At 47.3% G+C, this 19,950-nt stretch overlaps 1 protein-coding gene and 1 long non-coding RNA gene across 6 annotated transcripts in view; one reads left to right on the top strand and one right to left on the bottom strand.

Annotated features, from left to right (window-relative positions):
- The first annotated feature begins 2,479 nt into the window (after nt 1-2,479).
- Nucleotides 2,480-19,950, top strand: part of TIAM1 (TIAM Rac1 associated GEF 1) — a 351,800-nt gene continuing 334,329 nt past the window's right edge. For 4 of the 5 annotated variants that reach the window (XM_070252087.1, XM_023630000.2, XM_070252085.1 and 1 more), the window contains exon 1: nt 2,480-2,987. The gene's annotated coding sequence lies outside the window, so the exon portion shown is untranslated. The remainder of the gene's footprint in view (nt 2,988-19,950) is intronic. The other variant, XM_023629998.2, reaches the window with a different exon arrangement.
- Nucleotides 8,098-19,950, bottom strand: part of LOC102150239 (uncharacterized) — a 29,129-nt gene continuing 17,276 nt past the window's right edge. Inside the window, exons 2-3 of the long non-coding RNA XR_289566.4 lie at nt 11,910-11,982; nt 8,098-8,477 (exon numbers count right to left, since the gene is read on the bottom strand). This is a non-coding gene — a long non-coding RNA (uncharacterized lncRNA). The remainder of the gene's footprint in view (nt 8,478-11,909; nt 11,983-19,950) is intronic.

The following is a 19,950-nucleotide window of genomic DNA, read 5'->3' as shown; positions in this document are numbered from 1 at the left end:
CCTGCTGAGGCAGGAAAGAGATCCATCCACTCACCTCCAGGAAAGCCTTTAGTAACCTGCCACTAACACGGGAGGCCTCAGCAAGCCCCACCACTCGTGTCTCCAGTGGAAGATGTTTATTTATTTAGTAAACATTCTTTTTTCTTTTCTCTTTTTTATTTTTCTTTAAACCTTCTTTGATTTTTTTTTCCTGAGGAAGATTTACCCTGAGCTAACATCTGTTGCCAACCTTCCTCTAGTTTGCATGTGGGTTGCTACCGCAGCATGGCTGACAAGCGGTGCAGGTCCGCACCCAGGATCCGAACCTGGGAACCCTGGCCCCTGAAGTGGAGCGCGCCGAACTCAACCACTATGCCATGGGGCCAGCCCCTAGTAAACATTATTTAATGCCATAATGCCATGTGCCAGGCACTCTTCTAAGCACATTACTAATATTAACTCATTCATCTTCATACCAACCCTATGCGGTGGGCACTATTATCATCTCAATTATATAGATGGAGAAACTGAGGCACAGAGGTCTGAAATAATTTGCCCAAGGTCACAGCTAGAAAATGACAAAGCTGACTTGAAACTAGGCAGCCTGATTCCAGAGCATAGCCAAACGTATTTCTGAACATCCTTAGGCGGAAACCGTCTACTAATTTTCACATATATATGTATATATGTACGTATATATATATACACACACATATATGGATATATTCCCCTTCCAATATATATATATTATATTCCCCTTCTAAGATGGTGTCTGGTAACAGGTTAAGAACTTGTAAGACATTGCTCTTTCTCCTGGGATGAAAAGCTTCACAAAGGAAGGATTCTCCCTTGAGAAGCTTGGGCAAGGTATTGGCTGATATAAAGGCAGTCTTTTGAAAGGGTGTCTTTTGGAAAATCTCTCAAACCTCACTCAAAAACTTCGCTGTAACACCCATCACAGGACCTGGTGGGCCTATCACTCTGAGATCTACTATCTCAACCATTCTTCTCAAACTGATGTTTCAGAAGCACTTCAGATCTTCAAAGCTCGTCTCTCATTACAGCTCCTCTATAGTTCATTGATTAAGTATTTTGGAGAGCCCCAAATGTGCCAAGTACTATGCTAGGCACTGGGACACAGCAGATACAAGGCAGATAAGATTCCGGATGCAATGGAGTGCTGTGGTGGTGGGGGGAGAGCACAATTAACGGGCAATTTCAGCCCCGTTGTAACACATGGGAACACCGGGGGTGGGGGATGTGGGTATCTAACCTCGACTGGATACAGATGCTCCCACAAGACTGTCTGCTGCACAGCTGGAGTTCAGCAAACTTCTACTGCATCAATGCCCTGCCTGCGAAGTTGGGATCCGAAGAATGGGTAAGAAGCAGTCGAGTGAAAGGAAAGCATGGGGGCGGGGGTGCTCTGGGCAAAGGGAAGCGATCCAGAGGGGAGTCAGCAAAATGAGACTTTTCCGCCAAGTGGAGAATAGATTTCAGGAGGCAAGGCCTGGGGTAGAAAGACATGGGAAGTCTTTGATGTGGTCTAGTGAGAGAGGACCAGGAGGAGGGCATGGATTGGGGAGGTTGGCAGGAATAGAGGGGAGGAGGAGGAGGAGGGAGAAGTCAAGGATGACTTTTAATTTTCCAGTTTAGGTTTACTCTCTGACACAGGGAATTCCTTGTTTTCGACCAGATAACCACGAGGTGGGGGTGGGGGTGGGAGCGCTGGCCTTCCTCGGTGCGAACGCGGCCACCGCATCTGTTGTAACGAATATTCCCCGCAGCCTTTGTTCACAACGGCGAAGTCCAAAGCATTTAAAGTGAGGAGGAAGCACTGCCCGGTGTGGGGGCGAGCTTTCGTTTGAGTCTCTACAATCAGCGTCCCGGTTTCCGTGTCCCTCACGACTTCGCGAAAGGTAAACGGCAAACCTCGTTTCCGCATTTTACAGAAGAGACCAGGAGGTCTGTGCGAACCGTGCCCGAGTCAGGTACTCTGCCCCAGTAGGTGAATGTGAGGCCCGAGCCCACGCTGTGATTGCAGGTTCACTAGCCGGGCAAGGTGAGTCAACCGGTGCGTCCTGGACCCCCCAGGACTCGGTTAAGGCCACCGTGCCCTACCTGGCGCCTGGTTAGCGCTAACATCCCCTAGCATCCACAGGGAGGGATTACGTGAGGGTTTTTTTTCCCTAGCAAAAAAGTTCTCGTCTCCCTCTGGAAGCAGGCACACGCCTTCCAAGCCAGACCACGTGTCGCAGGTACAACGTATTTTGGCTCTTCCCCTCCCCCGTTCCGTTCCCCTTTCCTCTCTGCCTTAGGTGGCAGGAAAATCCTTTACCTCCGACCAATCCCACCGATGCCGAGCCGCGCGCGCGCGCCAACTCGAGCTCCTTCTCTGTACGTCATTGGCCACCTCCACCTATGCATGGTGACAGGCAGCTTCGCGGACCTATTGCGGGAGGAGGCGGAGGCCGCTCGGCCCTCCCAAAGCTGCTTTGTTAGGAGCTCCCGCACCGATGCCCGGCCAGCCGCGCCTCCTCTGCTTTCCCCCTCTCTCCCTAGCCTGGCCGCCGGAGCCTCGTGGGAAGGCAGCCCCGGAGCGCGCAGCGCCCGCATCCTTCCAGCCGCGCGCGCCAAGCCGGGATGCAGCCCGGGTACCCAGCGTGCGCCTGTTGTCGCTCTCCAGCCCAACTCCGAACGCCCCGCTCCTGTATCCGCCGTCTTTGATTGGCCGGCCGGAGGCGGAGCGATTGTCAGGCGGCCCAATCGGAGTTCGGTTTCCCACGGGCTCCCGCGGCCCCGCCCCCGAGGCCGCCGGCGGAGGCACCCTGACACCTCCCATTGGCAGACGGCAAGCGGGCCGGAGCGCGGCCGGGCCGAGCAGCGCCGCCGCCGTCGGGCGCGCAGCTCTGCAGCGCGGTGATCGCCTCGGCGCCCGCAGCCTCAGGAGCCCGGCAGCCCCGCATTGTCCCCGGCCCCATCGCGGAGATCCGGGACGAGCGTCGTGGGTGAGTACTGCAGGCCTGGGGGGCCCGGGCCGGCTGGCCAGAGCCGCCCCGAGGGACGACGATGAGGATGCCCGGAGCCGCTTTGCCCGTGACGGGCACGTCCTGACCCCCATCTCCCGCACACTGGGGCTCCCGGCGGGTCCTAGCTCCCCCCGATTGAGCTTTACTCGTATTGTTTTCGTGTTCACACACTTGGGAGGTGGGGAGCTGGCGAGGGGAGGCAAGAGGAGACATCCCTCTCGCGAGGGAGCAGTCAGGAGGGAGACAAGCCAGAGGCGCCCAGGTGCCCGGCGCCAAATGGAAGTGACAGCGTCCAGGCGTTGGCATTCGGTCTTCCCGGCAGCAGGAGGTCAGCGCTGACCTGCGGCGGCGGTGGCACTTTGTATTTGTCGGCTGATTTTTATCAACTTCGGGGAGGGCATGCGTGTGCGTGCGTGTGCCTGTGTGTGTATCTCCGTCCCTGACTTGGGCACCTCCAGGCCTGGGTTTTCGGCGACGCTGCCTGGGCGCTCACCTTGGCGATCCGTGCCGCACTCGGGGCCGGACACACGGGGCAGAGAGCCTGGGGGGCGGCACACAGGGCCGGGGACCTGCGGCTGACCTGGGAGGGAGCATTTAAAGCAGCATCTTGCGCGCGCGCAGACAATAACGGGTCTGGATGCGGGGTCCCGGGGGCTGTGCGTTGGGTCCCCGCGCCGATCTCGACCCCGCCTCTCCCTCTCGTGGGCTTGGCCGCTCGATGCTGCTGCGCGGCGCCGCTCACCGCCCGGCGGGGGACCCGCGTGGGGCCCGCTTTTGTTTACAGACCTCGCCATTGGGTGAAAGCTGCGCTCTGTGCTCCCCCAGCCCAGGCCGCCGCCGCGCGCCCCCTCCGAGCCTGGAGAAGTTGGTGCGTGCTGTCAGGTGACGCCCCCTCCCCCGGCCTCCTGGCGAGATGCTGCAGGGAAAAGACGCCCAGACGGCGCCTTCGCGCCCAGTCGCCGCCGCGCACGGCGCCCCCAGGCCCCCAGCCCCCAGCGGCGCCGTGCCCTGGCCAGGGGCCCTCTCAGATTGGCGGCCGTCGGGGCGCTGACCGAGCTATGCTCACCTCCTTTCCGGTAGCATCCTTTGGCCTTGCCCTCGGATCAGCCCAGGTTGATTCCCTGTCTGCCTTTTCCTGCGTGTTGGCAAGTCTTGAAGGACGCGCGCGAGCCCTTGGGGACGCTGGCCAATCCGTGCCCGCTTCAGTGGTACCCACGCGGCTCCGCGGAGCAGCTGTGGAGCATCCTTGAGGCAGAGCGGTCCCGCTCTGGTTACCCGCGCGTGTTGACTTGGCGCGCACTTTGTTCGAGCTGGAGCAGAGCTTAAGAGCCTGGGCGCTGAGGTCAAACGAACCCGGGTTCCGATGCCCTCTCAGCGTCACTCAATCTGGGGAATATACGCCGAGCTACTTCATCTCCCTGCGTCTCAGTTTTCGCGTCTGTAAAGTGGGGATAATGAATAACCCCATTTGTGGGGAGTTTTAAGCAACAGTATAAATAAACTCCTTTGTGTGGCGAATGCCACCTATGAAACGCTGGAATAAGGTTTCCCTGGGAGAGGGAATCTGTTACAGAGGCCGGCCCGTGTCTCCAACCCCTCTCTGCATTTCTTCAGTCTCCCAGCTTTTATTTTATTTTAAGAAGCTTGCGAAGGACTCCTGTTCTCAGTTTCAAACACGGCTTGTTTGACTTGGCCTCACGTTTAACTATACTTGTCTAATCGCTTACAGTTCCTTTTTATGTGTTTGGATTTCCACTAGGTTTTAGTCGTTTCTTCTTCCTCAAGGCTATGCCGAGGCCCAGGCCTGGGTTTGGAGGAGGGAGACTTGTCCAGGTGCCAAGTGGTGGCCTGGGAGCCAATGGCGGTTGTGCGAAGTGCTTACCCCAGGGTGGAGGGAGGTTTGAACAAAGAGATACCTGGAGGCAGGGAGGAAACACTTCCTGGTCGAAGTGAAATTTGAGCCGTGTCTTGTAGCAGAAGTTTGGTAAATGGGTGGTTTCTAGAATATTCTCTTTGATACCCCTACAGTAAAGAGCTCTGCCAAGGATGTTGTCTTGGAGCGGTATACAGCAAAGTTGCTAAGTAATTATCTTTGAATAGAGGAGAAATAAATCTAAGGAGGAGGCTGCTGACTAACTAGGGAAGATAGAAGCGGAGAATTGATTTCACTGAATATCTTCAAAATGCTGTCAGTGTGTTTTGACTTGTTTTTTCCTCTGCTTCATCAGCTCAGCATTGCTGATTTTCTATAGGCAAAGAGAGAAGCCAGTTTCATACAGGAAAAATACAAACAATAGCAAAAACAACCTCCTCAACAACCCAGAATCAGATAAATAGTTTAAAAGAGACAATCTCAGGCTTGGCTACGGAATAAGGAATTATTGGAAAATTCCTATTTCAACGCTCTTTTGCCTGTTGGGGCAAATTATTGAGCTGGGTGCAGTAACACATCCTTTGAATGTAGACCCCTGGGGCCTTTACCAGCCCAAACAAACAAACAAACAAACAAACACAAACTAGGTGAGGGACCTGCAGTCTGTCCAGTGGGCACGGAAGCCCACAGGGAACACTGCTCACCTCCCCCTGCCTCGGTTGCCCCAAGTGGAGGCTGACTTCTGCAAGCGGCGCGGCCAGTAGCGTTATTGCTAGACAGCAATTAATGCATGTGATAACGTGTTTAAAGTTCCACACCCAGAAATGATCCTGAGCCTTCCTGCACTTGTTCTGGGAATTCTCTGGCCCTTAGGGATGCTGAAGGCAGCTTTGCCCCTGCTGCTGTCTGGGGATCAAATCAGTTGGGGGCCTAGACTTAAAAGGGAGCACATGGTTAGGAAATCTCATTAGCTGACAATTTAACTCCACTCTAATGCTCTTCCAAAGAGCTGGGACAGAGGCTTCCTCCTTTCCCCCTGCAGCTCTCCTCGCTCCCCCTCTAAACCCGAGAGGAAAGGCAGCACTGTCCTGTGTCCCCCCCATCCTGCCAAATTCCTGCAGTTCTGGCTAGCTGACTGAACCCTGGGCATTCTGGAGTGCCCGGGCAGGAATTCCTCCCCAAAAACTTTGCTGAGCTGGTGGCCTCCTGGGTGTGCGTGTTAACGCTTAGCCCTTTCCTTTCCGCAAGGAGCTTACTGTCAGAAGCAGCATTTCTGTGAGACAGCCTTTTAATAGATGCGCAGAACAAGCCTTTGCATTCCCAAGGGCAGGTGAGAGCTTAGGAATCCCATGGAAACTTCATCTGGAAGTCAGTGATGCAGGGGGCTTCTGCCTGTGTGAGAGGACAGGAGGGGTGGGGAGGAGAAGGCAGAGAGAGGATTTGGTACCTAGGGGCAATGTACGGAGTCCCATGAGATTCCTGAACCCCACAGTTCAGGCTTGCGGTTGAGAAAGAGCCTTATTTTCAATCTCTCCAGTCATTTGGACTCCTGCATCGAAAACACTGTTTCCCTGGGCATGAGTGTGTTTGTGTGCACGCACGCGTGTGTGTGTGTATACACGTTTATATACACACATGCATATATACGTATACATTTTCCTTTCTGAATTAATCAGATATGGGACCGGCTGGTGGCTCAGCGGTTAAGTGCGCGTGTTCTGCTTGGGTGGCCTGGGGTTCGCTGGTTCGGATCCTGGGTGCAGACATGGCACTGCTTGGCACACCATGCTGTGGTAGGCGTCCCACATGTAAAGTAGAGGAAGATGGGCATGGATGTTAGCTCAGGGCCAGTCTTCCTTGGCAAAAAGAGGAGGATTGGCATCAGATGTTAGCTCAGGGCTAATCTTCCTCAAGAAAAAAAAAATTAAGCGGATAGAGTGTATGTTTCTGCGTGTGTGTCTATCTTTTTGGTTTTTCTTCCCCCCTCAAAAAAGGACCAGGAAAAAACAGGTTTGCAAGGCCCCAGCAAAATTTTTCTGTTTTTTAGGATACCAAACTTCAGGTGATTTCATCTCTAAATATTCAGTTCTTTTCTTTTTAAAGATTGGCACCTGAGCTAACAACTGTTGCCAGTCTTCTTTTTTTTTCCTGCTTTTTCTCCTCAAATTCCCCCAGTACTTAGTTGTATATTCTAGGTTGTAGGTCCTTCTAGTTGAGTTATGTGGGACACCGCCTCAGCATGGCCTGACATGCGGTGCCATGTCCACGCCCAGGATTTGAACTGGCAAAACCCTGGGCCGCCGAAGCGGAGCACGTGACCATAATCATTCAGCCACGGAGCCAGCCCCTAAATATTCAGTTTTATGTAAGTAATAATCCTGTGCTAGAAAAATTCTCTCATCATTGTAGGCCAAATCACTTACTTTAAAGGTTTTCTTTTATTATTAAAGGAGGCACTCAAAAATAAAGTAGTGCTTCGCAAGGAACAGAGTGTTTTGAAAATAAAACAATGCTCTAGTGTAAGAGGTACAAGATGTTAGTACATAGGCGGGTTTTTCGCTTCTGTCACCTTCCCTCCCCCCCCCCCCCCCACCGCACCTTCCTCCACACCCCTCCAGCATAAGACTTTCACTGTTCCCTGTGGTCTCCAGGGGCCTCATTAAGAAATTCATAAAGGTCTAGACTGTGGATGTGGAGAGATTCCTCCCGTGCTTGTGTGAGATTTTTCTAGAAGACCTTGGAGCTCTCTTGCTCAGTGAGGAGATTCTTCTCTAGTTGTGCTGAGGCTGAGCTGAGAGACTTGTATTCTGCTGCAGGAGGGGTCTCAGTTCATTGAAACCAGTGGGGTCCACAATACGGGCATGATATAAGAGCCGGTCCATTGTGTGCATTCAAAGGATGTTAAACAGAGCGATCATTCATTGAGGGACTCTGTGGGGTGAAGGCTCTTTCAGCCGGGCGCATCCTCCTGTTCAGAATGGGTCAAGGCCCTTTGCATCTTGGTGCTGTCACAGAGTATCTGTCTGTCAAGGGAGATTTCGAGGTAGTTGGAGGCAAGCGGGATCCTAGCATTTTGGAGCCCAGCAAAACTGAAGTGTGTTATGTAAGATTCCGCAGATTTTCTGGCCGGGGTCACTTAGACTTCGTGAAGGAGGAGAAATAAAAGGGATTGGGGAGTGTCTTTGCTTTAAAAAAAAAAATAAGACGGCTGCATTATTTAATTCCAGCTTCTGTCCCCATGGAGCATGATTTTATTAAGTGCCACTGGATTAGTATACAGGTGAGTACACAGGTGTGTGAGCAAATATGTGGTTGGGAGACAGTGGACTGAGGGGCCCAATCTGGGCTTGGAATGGGCGGGGAGTGGTCGGGAGGTTCAGCTACAGAGATTCAGTTGCTTTTCCTTAAAAACGCCAAACCCAGTTTTCTGTGGCCACAGAGAAGACGGGATATCCTGCAGAAAGAAGCTGCCACTGCAGTGGCTGCCTCCAGCCGAGCGCTCTCCTCCTGGGCCAGGAGCTGCGAGCCTTGTAGACAGATCCATTCTAGTTCCTGCTCCTGGTCTCCTCCGCCCTCCGCAGAGGTGATGATGAGCCCTGGAAAGCCACCAGTCAGCCCCGAGGGAGAGGGAGGTCAGGCTGAGTCACCAGTCTGGGAATCCTCCCTGTGGAGCTGTCAGGACCATGGACGTGGATGGGATGCTCCACCCAAGGCTGCTCTGAAGAGGGGGTGGTGGTGGGCCTGATGCCTGCAGGGTGAGTCTGAGGGGCCCTGAGGAGGGGGTCTGCTCTGCCTCCCCTTTTTATCTGCCACGTTGGAGGCCTCCTGGGTTTTTTGGGGGGGGCGGGGGGGGGGAGGAGAGATTCCAGCCCTGAGCCTGACCGCCCCAGTGCTTCTTAAGATCCTGGGGACAAGATCTCTTTTGACCCACCCACATCACCTGGGCTGAGCAGAGAGCAGAGAGCACTTGGCCATGTTCCTGGGAGATGAAGATTTCTAGCAGGAAAGTCTAGGAGAGTCAGGAACCCATTAGCTAGTTCCCACCCACTTTTCGGGCAGTGTTTTAGAGACGCAGAACTGTGGGTTTATTCTCCCCATGACCTTCTTATGTGGATTTTGGTTTTTTTGGACTCCGTAAGAGCTGACCCAACTAACTGAGGTAACGTGATAGTTTTTGCCTTTTTGCAAAATGGGTATGTCCATCTCCTCACATGACACAAGGATATCCTTGGAAAGCGAGGCCGTGGAGGGCAAGTTCTTCAGCGTGGTGTAGCCTCCTGCGTCCTGGTAGCCACACAGCCCCTTTTCCGTGCCTGTCAGGCCCTACACTCTCTTGGGCACACCAGGACACTCCGGGACACTCCTGGTCATGCCTGTTGCCTGGTGTCCTTATTAGTTCTACTACCTGACATTCTCAAAAGCATCCCAGTTTGGCTGCAATCCTGAGTCCCAAGTGTCAAAGCTGTAACCCTCATGTTTTAGATAACTGTGGGGAGTACTTTCCTGGTGGCAGATTCTGCTGTGTTCTGGTGGTGAGCGGCCTCTACGTTCACCTTTTGGCTTTCAAAATGGATTTAAACTGGGGTCTGCTGTGTAGGGAGAATGCCACATATATTTTCTTTCATCTAAAATATCCCCTGGGGGGCTGGCTCCGTGGCCTGTTGGTTGGGTTTGTGCGCTCTGCTTCAGTGGCCCAGGGTTTTGCTGGTTCAAATCCTGGGTGTAGACCTAGCACTGCTTATCAAACCACGCTGAGGCAGTGTCCCACATGCCACAGATAGAAGGACCCACAACTAAAATACACAACTATGTACTGGGGGGCTTTGGGGAGAAGATGGGAAAAAAAATAGAGCAAGATGGGCACAGATGTTAGCTCAGGGCCAGTCTTCCTCAGCAAAAAAAAAAAGGGAGGATTGGCAGTGGATGTTAGCTTAGGGCTAATCTTCCTCAAAAAAAAAAAAAGTCCTTTGGATTGCAAAGTTATAAGAACTTTAGAATGTTCTTGCCATGGTGAGGCTTTGACCTTCTAATGGTGATTCTTACTGCCTGCCATACAGAGGTAGGGGCTTTGTCCATGTTCCTTGTTCTCTCAAGGATCTTACATACATTTCCAAGCTGTCTTAAGAGGGGTACAGTCTTTGGCTAAAAACTTGAGTCAATTTTGCTCCATCCCATTCAATCACAATTTCACTCAGTGTTGATGATCCAGTTTAATATGTTTTCTGACATACAGTATATTCTCATTTCATGCAGATTCCTCAACTTGAGTAATGCTAAGTTTGATCTGGTTCTAAAAACAAGATGCGAAGTAATTCCATATGGTATTAACGAACTCATAGAACACATGAGCTTAGGAAAAGCAACAATCTTCCGTCCCCATCATGTTTTATTCCCACCCACTCCTGTACTCTCCAGACACAGTGACTTTAGTTGGTTTTTGTTTTTAGTGGTTGTCTTTATATCTCTAAATAATATGCATATGCCACTTTTATTTATTGACTTCCTGTTATGATAAATGACAATTAAGCGTATCTATTGTGTCTCACCGCCTTCCTTCATTCTCCAGATTTTTGATGATTATATTTGTAGTTCTTACATTGATTTTTCTTCAATCTTTGTTATTTACATAGACCTCTAATTTACTTCCAACAACTGATGACAGTGACCTTTAACCTCCCCTTAGTAAAGTGAGAATATCAGTGTCCTGATGTGTCTTTCCTCCCTGGTAATGGCCCAGCTTCTGTCATCTATCCGGCTTGGTAAGACTGGCTTCCATGAGCATGATTAAGTCTTCTTTGCCTTGTCTATAGGTTGTTTTGGTTTTTATAACAGCTTTATTAAGAGATAATTTACACATTCTCCAGTTCACTTCTTTAAAGTGTACAATTCAGTGGTTTTTGGTATATTTACAGAGTTGCCTAACCATCACCATAATCAATTTTAGAACATTTTCATCACCTCCAAAAGAAACCCATCATCACTGACATTCCTTCCCCACCTCTCCCTCCAGCCTCGGGTAACCACTTCTCTATCTCCTTTCCATCTCTATGGATTTGCCTGTTCTGGCCATCACGCATAAATGGCATCATGGAATATGTGGTCTTTTGGGACTGTCTTCTTTGACTTAGCATGATGCTTTCAGGGGCCATCCATGTTGTGGCGTGGATCAGTACTTCATTCCTTTTTATTGCCAAATAATGTTTCCTTGTATGGATAGACCACATTTCTTTCATTCATTCGTCAGTTGATGGACATTTGGGTTGGTCCCACCTTTTGGCTATTGTGAATAGTTACTGCTATGAACATTAGTTTGCAAATGTTTGTTTGAATACTTGCTTTAAATTCTTTTTGGTATATACCTAGGGGCAGAATAGCTAGGGCCTATGGTAAGTCTGTGTTTAACTTTCTGAGGCACTGCCACATTGTTCTCCAAAGCGGCTGTACCATTTTACATTCCCACCAGCAGGGTATGAGGATTCCAATTTCTCTGCGTTCTTGCCAACATTTGCTATTATCTGTCTTTTTGGTTATAGCCATCCTAGTGGGTGAGAGGTGGTGTCTCTTTGTGGTTTTAATTTCCATTTTCCTGATAGATAATGATGTTGAGCATCTTTTCACGTTTCATGCTCATTGGCTCATTGTGTATTTTCTTTGGAGAACTGTTTATTCAGATTCTTTCTCATTATTTTTTTTTCTGTTTTGAGGAAGATTAACCCTGAGCTAACTGCTGCCAATCCTCCTCTTTTTGCTGAGGAAGGCTGGCCCTGAGCTAACATCCGTGCCCATCTTCCTCTCCTTTATATGTGGGACGCCTACCACAGCACAGCATGCAAAGCGGTGCCATGTCCTCACCCAGGATCTGAACTGGTGAACCCCGGGTCGCCAAAGCAGAATGTGCGCACTTAACCGCTGCGCCACTGGGCCGGCCCTCCCATTTTTAAATTGGGTGTTTTATCTGTTTATTCAATTGTAAGAATTCTTTATGTATTCTAGGTACAAATCCCTTATCAGATAAATGATTTGCAAACCTTTTCTCCATTCTGTGGGTTGTCATTTCACTTTCCTCGTGACATCCTTTGCATATTGTTTGCTTTTTGAAAGCTGAAAATCAATAAAGAATGTTTGCTTAGTTATGACTCCGTCAATACTTTTCACCCTGTAGCTAGTTGCTACGCTAGTTTTACATTTTCTTTTCTCTGCTTCCTCTGGCATGGCTTAATTAAGTTAAAGATTGAGAAAAGGCGCACTGGAAACATTTTATCTTAAAGTTCTGATTTCACATTTTAAAAAAAGAGCAATACTTTGTTTACTTAAAAAACTTTGAATGACTCGGTTATCTTATTTATTTACCAAAGCTGTATGAAAGATATATTTGCAATGTAATTTGAAAGTGAACTATCTTCTGGTATCAGCTTTTGGGTGTTAAATTTCTGCTGGGTGATATTTTTTGTGGTGTTATATTAGGTCAGAGGTTCTTAATTGGGGGCAACTTTGCCAGGTGCCATTTGGCAATGACTGGGGACATTATTGGTTGTCACACTAGGGAGGTGATGCTGGCCTCTATTTAGATCAAGGAGATATTTCGCATCTGGCTGGTAGAGGCCAGTGATGTTCTAACACCCTGCCATGCACAGCACAGTTCCCCCAGAGCAAAGAATTATCTGGTCCATAGTCTATAGCGCTGAGGTTCAGAGACCCTGCATTCAAAGGACGCAAACGCCATTAGAGATCTCAGATTTCAACTTCTTTACTTAAGAAAGGATCTTATGTTTTCTGGATATTTGGAAGTGAGCTATCAGATTAATAATCATAATCTGAGGCATCAGCTTATTTTGGTTATTTAAAAAATTTTGGTTATTATTTTAGGTGGAATTAAATTAATAAAGTATCCTTTTTTAGGATTGAAAATTAAAAACATCGGACAGTGTCAGATGTTTTGGGCTTCTCAGTGTTTGAGCAATTTCACCCATATAATGATTTCAGGATTTTGCTAATAAATATATTGTGAAAGACTCATGCTTAGCCCTCAAAACTGCTGTGGTTAATATTTTGCAAGGAAAAATATTTGCAGACTGATCATTATAATGTTACTCCTCTTAAGCAGTTTGTAGAGTGCTAAAAATATTTTCAGATAAAATATTCTAAGTGCGATGCAAGATCTACTGTGACATTTTAGGAAAGTTTTATGAATGTTGGAATAATTATCTCATCTTGACATCTCTGTGATTAGAAATAATCATTTCTACAATTAGATCAATTGAACTTTAACATTTCATTGTAATTTAAAAAAATTAAAACCTCATAACGATGAGTTTCACTTAACTAAACAGTTTAACAATCTAATTATTTTAAAATAGATTGAAAAAATTCGCCCTGTGGTTTCTTCCCCCGACAGTTAATTACTTTAACTTGGGGATTGAATCTGCCTACAATCTTAGCCCTGTAAACCCTCACCAGTATCAAACCATTCAAGTTACCTTAAAAAAAAAGGTTTGTGGGAGCCTGTTGCATGGTTTCAGATCAGTTCAAAACCCCCCAAATGACTCTCTTTCTTTGAGGAAATAGAGTCAGAACCAGATGGACTTTATTTGTGAAAGTTGCAGGTTGATATTAGGAGCCTGGAGTCTTCTTGCCGAAGACTTTAGAAATCTAAATGAATGGCCTGGTCTTTAAATCAGGACTAGTTAACGCAAACCAGGACTAGTTAACGCAAACCAGGACTAGTTAAGGTAGCTGCTTAGAGTGAGGAGGGCTAAAATTATTTCTGGAGGACAGACTCTGAATTTTAATTGCAAGAATCCATGTCTTCTGGGCCTGTGATACAGCAGTTCTGAATCCCATCCAAGTCAGAAAAAGTGAATTTATGGGCCTCCTAGCAACTGGCAACTGGCAACCAGCAATGTAGAGGGCCCGGACTTTATCTTTATTACGCACACCGAGCCAGCTCCTCCAACATTCTGGGGCCCAGGCCACAGGCGAGACAGCCAAGATTTACAGGGGTTTGGGGAGACAGGTTCCAAGGGCATAAGATACAGTCTTGGTTGCTGTGTTACGGTTGCTAGAAAACGATGACTTGGGAAAAAATGGAGCTCTTTCTAGGAAATATTAAGGTACCGTTTTTCTAGCTTGGAAAAGTTACTTTGTGGAGTTCTGAAACGGGAAGCTTAATTAGGACCTGAGTCAGGTTTACTAGTTTAATGCCCTGAATGTTTGCAGCTGACTTTAGGATCTATGAGATTCCTATCTTTGAATTTCCTCCTTTGATTTGAATAAAATCTCTCTGACCTCTTGCAGTGTTAAAATGGTTAATGCCCTTGGAATACCTGGGCTCACCCCTCTCCATTTTTCTCGGGCATTCTGGTTTTTTTTTCTTTCCATTTTCTAGGTCTGAGTGATTCTTCCCAAATATCTCATCTTCAGATTTTTTCCTTTAATTATAAAGTATTTCTCTTAATTATGTCAAGTATCAATAGTAAATAGAGCCAAAAGAGCAACAATAAGTATCTTTTAGTGTTGAGATTGAGGTATTTTTATTTTCTTATGCATAGTTTTCTCTAATTTTGAAAGATTTTACAATGAGTAGGGGTTAATTTTCTAATCAGAAAAATTGCGGTAACTAAGTACACATTCATCTTTGGGTAGGTGGTGACTAGTGAAACTTAAGTTTCCCAAGTCCTGTTTTTTTTGTTTTATGGTCCATTTATACATGGTGGTTAATAGCAAAGTGCTCTTCTCAATGATAAGGACCACGGGAAGAATAAGGAATGTGTGGATTCTGGCTGAAGTGAACAAAGATGAGAAAGCCCATGGGGGCAGCCAAGAAGCCCAGTGATTAACTATCAATGGAAGGATTAGCCCCATTGTTGATGGATCCTTTCAGGATAGGATTGAACCAAGACTCTCAGTCATCAGAAGTTGTTGACCTTGGAGGGTTGACTCTATCCCCCTCTGTATACCTCTTTCCCTTTAGACATCTTACATCCACAATTCCAGTCATGGTTGTATCCTTTCTCTAGGATCCCCTCCTCCTCCATGAACTATCCCATCTTCTCCGAAGGTCTTAAAGCATTGATGATTTTCAAGTCAAGCTTAATTCACGTCTGCGTTAGTTTCCTAGGGCTGCTGTAAGAGCTATCTCAAACTGGGTAGCCTGAGACGATAGAAATTTATCCTCCCTTAGTTCTGGATGCTGGAAGTCCAAAATCAAGGTGTCGGCAGGGCCATATTCCCTCCAAAGGCTGGAGGGAAGAATCTTTTCTTGCCTTTTCCAGCTTCTGCTGGCTCTGCACATTCCTGGGCTTGTGACAGTATCACTCCAGTCTCAGCCTCCTTTTCCACGTGGCGGTTGTCTTCTCTTGTGACTATGTGTCTGTTTCTAAATCTCCTCCTTTCGCTTATAAAGACACCAGCTATTGGATGTAGGGTCTACCCTTACCCATGTGACCTCACTTTAACTTGATTGTATTTGCAAAGATCCGATTTCCAAATAAGGTCACATTCATAGGTAATAGGGGTTAGGACTTAAACATATCTTTTTGGGGGACACACATCAACCCACAAGAGTGTCCAAATGCTCCATTAAACTGCCTGGTTAAATCAGTCAGGACGTGTAATGTGGATGTGTATTTACTCCTAAGAGATTTGATTTTCCTAAAGCTTAGCTCTGACCCATCAGCATGTGTTTGAAACTTTCAGAGGCTCTATCTAGCCTTTTGGTCCCAACTCTGCTTTCCCATTTCATCTCTCAGGACTCCTTTCTCAAACGCTTTGAGCCAGTGAAACAGGAGTTCCTTTTGCTCTGGGGAATATGCTGTCCACTATTTTTTTGCTCACACTGTCTCTAGATCTGGACTGTTCCATTTTTGCATGTCAAAATCTACTTCTTCTTCTAGGTCTGGTTGAAATCTGCCGTCTTCATGCAGGTTCCTTGCTGTCCTAATGTTTAATGGCTCTATTAGGTATGTTGTCATAGTCTGTCTCAGAGAACTCTTTTCCTAGACTGCAGACTCTTTGTGGGCAGGGTCTCAGCCAAATTTATCCTGGCTTTGCCCATGACCTCACTGTGGAGGAGCTTGATGTGTTAGGATAAACTTGCCCTCAACTGGCAACATCAGCACTCAGTGTATATGGCTGGTGCACGGGTCATTGCCAAGATGGGGGGCTGTGGAGGGTGGAAGCTAAGAGATGAGAAGCCCAAGGTAAAAAAGGTCTGTACTCAGGAGAGACTAGAGACAGGAAAATTCCCTAAGGACCTGCTGGCAAGAGGAAGGTGTCTCTTAGTTGTTGGTGAGCAGTCTTCAGCCAGGATGAATCTGACACTATGGTAGGAGCCAAAACTAGGGAGCATGCACTCTGAGGGGAAGCTGGGTGGATGGGTGTCTTAGTTTGGGCTGCCATAACGAAAAATCATAGACTGGGGGGCTTAAACAACAAACATTTATTCCTCAGGTCTGGAGTCTGGAAGGCCCAAGATCAGGGTCCCAGCATAGTCAAGTTCTTGGTGAGGGCTGTCCTCCTGGTTATGTCTTCACATGACCTGTCCTTGGCACATGCACACACAGAGAGCGATCTCGTGTCTTGTCCTCTTTTTATAAGGACACTAATCCCATCATGGGGGCTCTACCCTCATGACCTCTTCTAAACCTAATTACCTCACAGAGACCCCCACATCCGAAAACCATCTCACTGGGGATTAGGGCTTCTCCACATGAATTTTTGGGGCACAAACCTTTAGTTCATAGCAGTGAACAAGCACCCAAGCAAGCGGGTGGAACCAGCAGATAAACAGAAACCAGAAAGCAAAGAAAAAGTCCAAGAGCACTGCACCCAGATGCCTTTGATTTCGAGGCGGGCTCTGGACCTGGGCTTTGTTAAGGGTCACGGGGCCTTTGGGCTGAGCAGCCCAGGACCCAGCCTGGAGTTGGATGGGGAAGAATTTGTGCCTGGATACTGAAAGTCTGCTAATGGAAGATCCTGAGGGTGGTAGTGAGGGATGGAGTCAGGTAGAATTAGCGATCTCAGGAGAATGCCCCTTGGCAGGGATGTGAGACCATCCCACACATCCCACAATACAAGTAGGGAGCCAGCCAAAGAATGGGGAGGGGGATCTTCATGGAGGGGGTACCTTGGAGAATGGCTCGTAGCACATGGAGGGTGTTGGGTTGAGGGCATAGCATTCGTTGCACTTGACCTCACAGGGAGGAATGAAGGCCACTGGTTCTCGGGAGAGTGAGCAAATTGCTGACTGAGGTCTGATAAGGGTCCGGGCCTCTGCTTTGGCATTCGCAAACTGTTTTGCTGGGCCTGGACGCTAGGTAGAGCTGGTTAAGCATGTGGCTTCTAAAGGGACTTTGTGCTCCAAATGCACCAGCTTACGTTTTAAAATGTATTTTTATTTACTGCATGATTGTTGTAAGAACAATGAAGTACATTTAAAAGGAGATGTTCTCCTACATTCTTACTGTGGGAACACGTTGGTTGCTTTTGGTTTTCTCTGTTCCTTCTTATCCATAATTTTCCTATTCTTTTTACATATTTGTAACTCTTGCATAGATACAGCTTTGTGTTTTTTTTCTTTTCACATAACATTGCATCATCATCAACACGTGCCATTTATTTATTTATTTATTTATTTAATTTGCAGAAGATTAGCCCTGAGCTAACATCTGCCACCACTCCGCCTCTTTTTTTGTTGTTGTTGAGGAAAACTGGCCCTGAGCTAACATCTGTGCCCATCTTCCTCTACTTTCTATGTGGGACGCCTGCCACAGCATGGCTTGACAAGCGGTGCCATGTCCGTACCTGGGATCCGAACCGGTGAACCCTGGGCCGTGGAAACAGAACATGCGAACTTAACCGCTGTGCCACTGGGCCGGCCCAACACATGTCATTTAGCCACATTGTCCCCATACTTGTGATTTATGATGGTCACACATTTAACGAGCTGATCATTTACTTAACCATTCTCCTGCAATTGAATGTTTACGTCATGTTGTTTTTCAATCACTAGTTTAAAATTCACTTGAAGTTCTTTATGTACACATTGCTTTTTTTCTTTCCTTTTTTAAAACTTATTTTTCTCAGGATTAATTCCCAGGATGCAGTAATCTGTATTAAATACGACATTAAAAAAATGGCTGTTGGGGCCGGCCCCGTGGCTGAGTGGTTAAGTCCGCGTGCTCCACTCTGGTGGCCCAGGGTTTCACCAGGTCTGATGCTGGGTGTGGACCTAGCACCGCTCGTCAGGCCACGCTGAGGTGGTGTCCCACATAGAAGAACTCGAAGGACCTACAGCTAGACTATAGAGCTGTGCACTGGGGGGCTTTGTGGAGAAGAAGGGGAAAAAAAAAAAAAAGGAAGATTGGTAACAGATGTTAGCTCAGGTGCCAGTCTTAAAAAAAAAAAAAGAAAAAATGGCTGTTGATTTGAATTGCCAAACTGCCTTCCAGAAGTCTTGGTCAGTTCATGTGTGTGAGTATACTGGACTCGTCACAGCCTCACCAGCTCTAGGTCGTACTCATTTCACTTAATTTTGTTACTGTTAGCTGAATACCTCTTTCTTTGCTTTTCAGGTAGACTGAACTTTTTGTGTTTATTGTTTTGAACTTTGTTTTAAGCTTTTAGAAGACACTATTGTTGGCTTATGTCTTAAATCCTTAACATATCCTGGAGCAAAACAAATAAACGAAATAAAACGAGGAACAGCTTTTTTTTGGACTCCTCATCTATGAGACAGTGAGGGTAAAACAAATTATTTCTGAGGACCTTTCTAGCTTCTGCTGTTCCACGTCCTATGTCTGATTTTAGGAACCAGAAGTTTAAAAGGTGAATGGGTTGCAACATTAAGAGTTCTGATTCTGGGGAAATGGTTGTAGATGACCTATTGTGACTGTTTTTTGTTTTCTGTTAAGAGATGTAATTTTTTTTTGAGCAGGTTTAGGTTCACATCAAAATTGGTCAGAAAGTACAGAGTTCCCTCTCATATACTGCTGGTGGGAATGCAAACTGGTGCAGGCTCTATGGAAAACAGTATGGAGAGTCCTTAAAAAATTAAGAACAGAACGACCATACGATCCAGCTGTTGCACTGCTGGATATTTATCCAAAGAACATGAAAAGACGAATGCGTAAAGATACATGCACCCCTATGTTCAGTGTGGTGTCATTCATAATAGGTAAGAGTTGGAAACAACCTAAGTGCCCATCAAGGGAGGAATGGATACGGAAGCTGTATATATACACAATGGAATACTACTCAGCCATAAAAAAAGATGAAATCTTGCCAATTGCGACAACATGGATGGACCTTGAGGGTATTAGGCTAAGTGAAATAAGTCAGAGGGAGAAAGAAATACCGTATGATGTCACTCTTAAGTAGAAGATAAAAACAACAAGAACAGCAACAAACAAGTATATAGATACAGAGATTAGATTGGTGGTTACCAGAGGAATGGGGGAGGGAGGGAGGTGAAAGGGGTGACTGGGCACGTGTGTGGTGATGGATCGTAATTAGTCTTTGGGTGGTGAACACAATGTAGTCTACACAGAAATCAAAATATAATGATATACACCTGAAATTTATATAATATAAACCAATGTTACCGCAATAAAAAAAGAAAGAAAGAAAGTACAGAGATTTCCCATATACCCCTGTCCCTACACAGGCACAGCCTCCCCCACTGTCAGCATCCCCACCAGAGTGGTGCATTTGTTACCATCAATGAACCTACACTGACACGTCATTGTCACCCAGAGTCCATAGTTACCTTAGAGTTCACTCTTGGTGCTGTTCATTCTATGTGTTGGTCAAAGGTACGCTACATGTATCCGCCATTATGGTATCAGACAGAGCAGTTTTACTGCCCTAAAAATCCTCTGTGCTCTGCCTGTTCATCTCCCCTTCCCCACTAACCCCTGGCAGCCACTGATTTTTTTTCCTGTCTCTGTAGTTTTGCCTTTTCCAGAATGTCATGGAGTTGGCTGGCGGCTGGTTTTGAGAAGGCCGTGTCACCCTTGAGTCATTCCTCAGGAGTCTCTCCCCACCATCCTCTGCCCTTCTCCTCTGATTGCC

This window comes from Equus caballus, chromosome 26, assembly GCF_041296265.1.
Source record: "Equus caballus isolate H_3958 breed thoroughbred chromosome 26, TB-T2T, whole genome shotgun sequence".
NCBI lineage: Eukaryota > Metazoa > Chordata > Mammalia > Perissodactyla > Equidae > Equus > Equus caballus.
The sequence above is the reverse complement of the archived record's forward strand: the minus strand, read 5'-3'. Positions and strand labels throughout refer to the sequence as shown.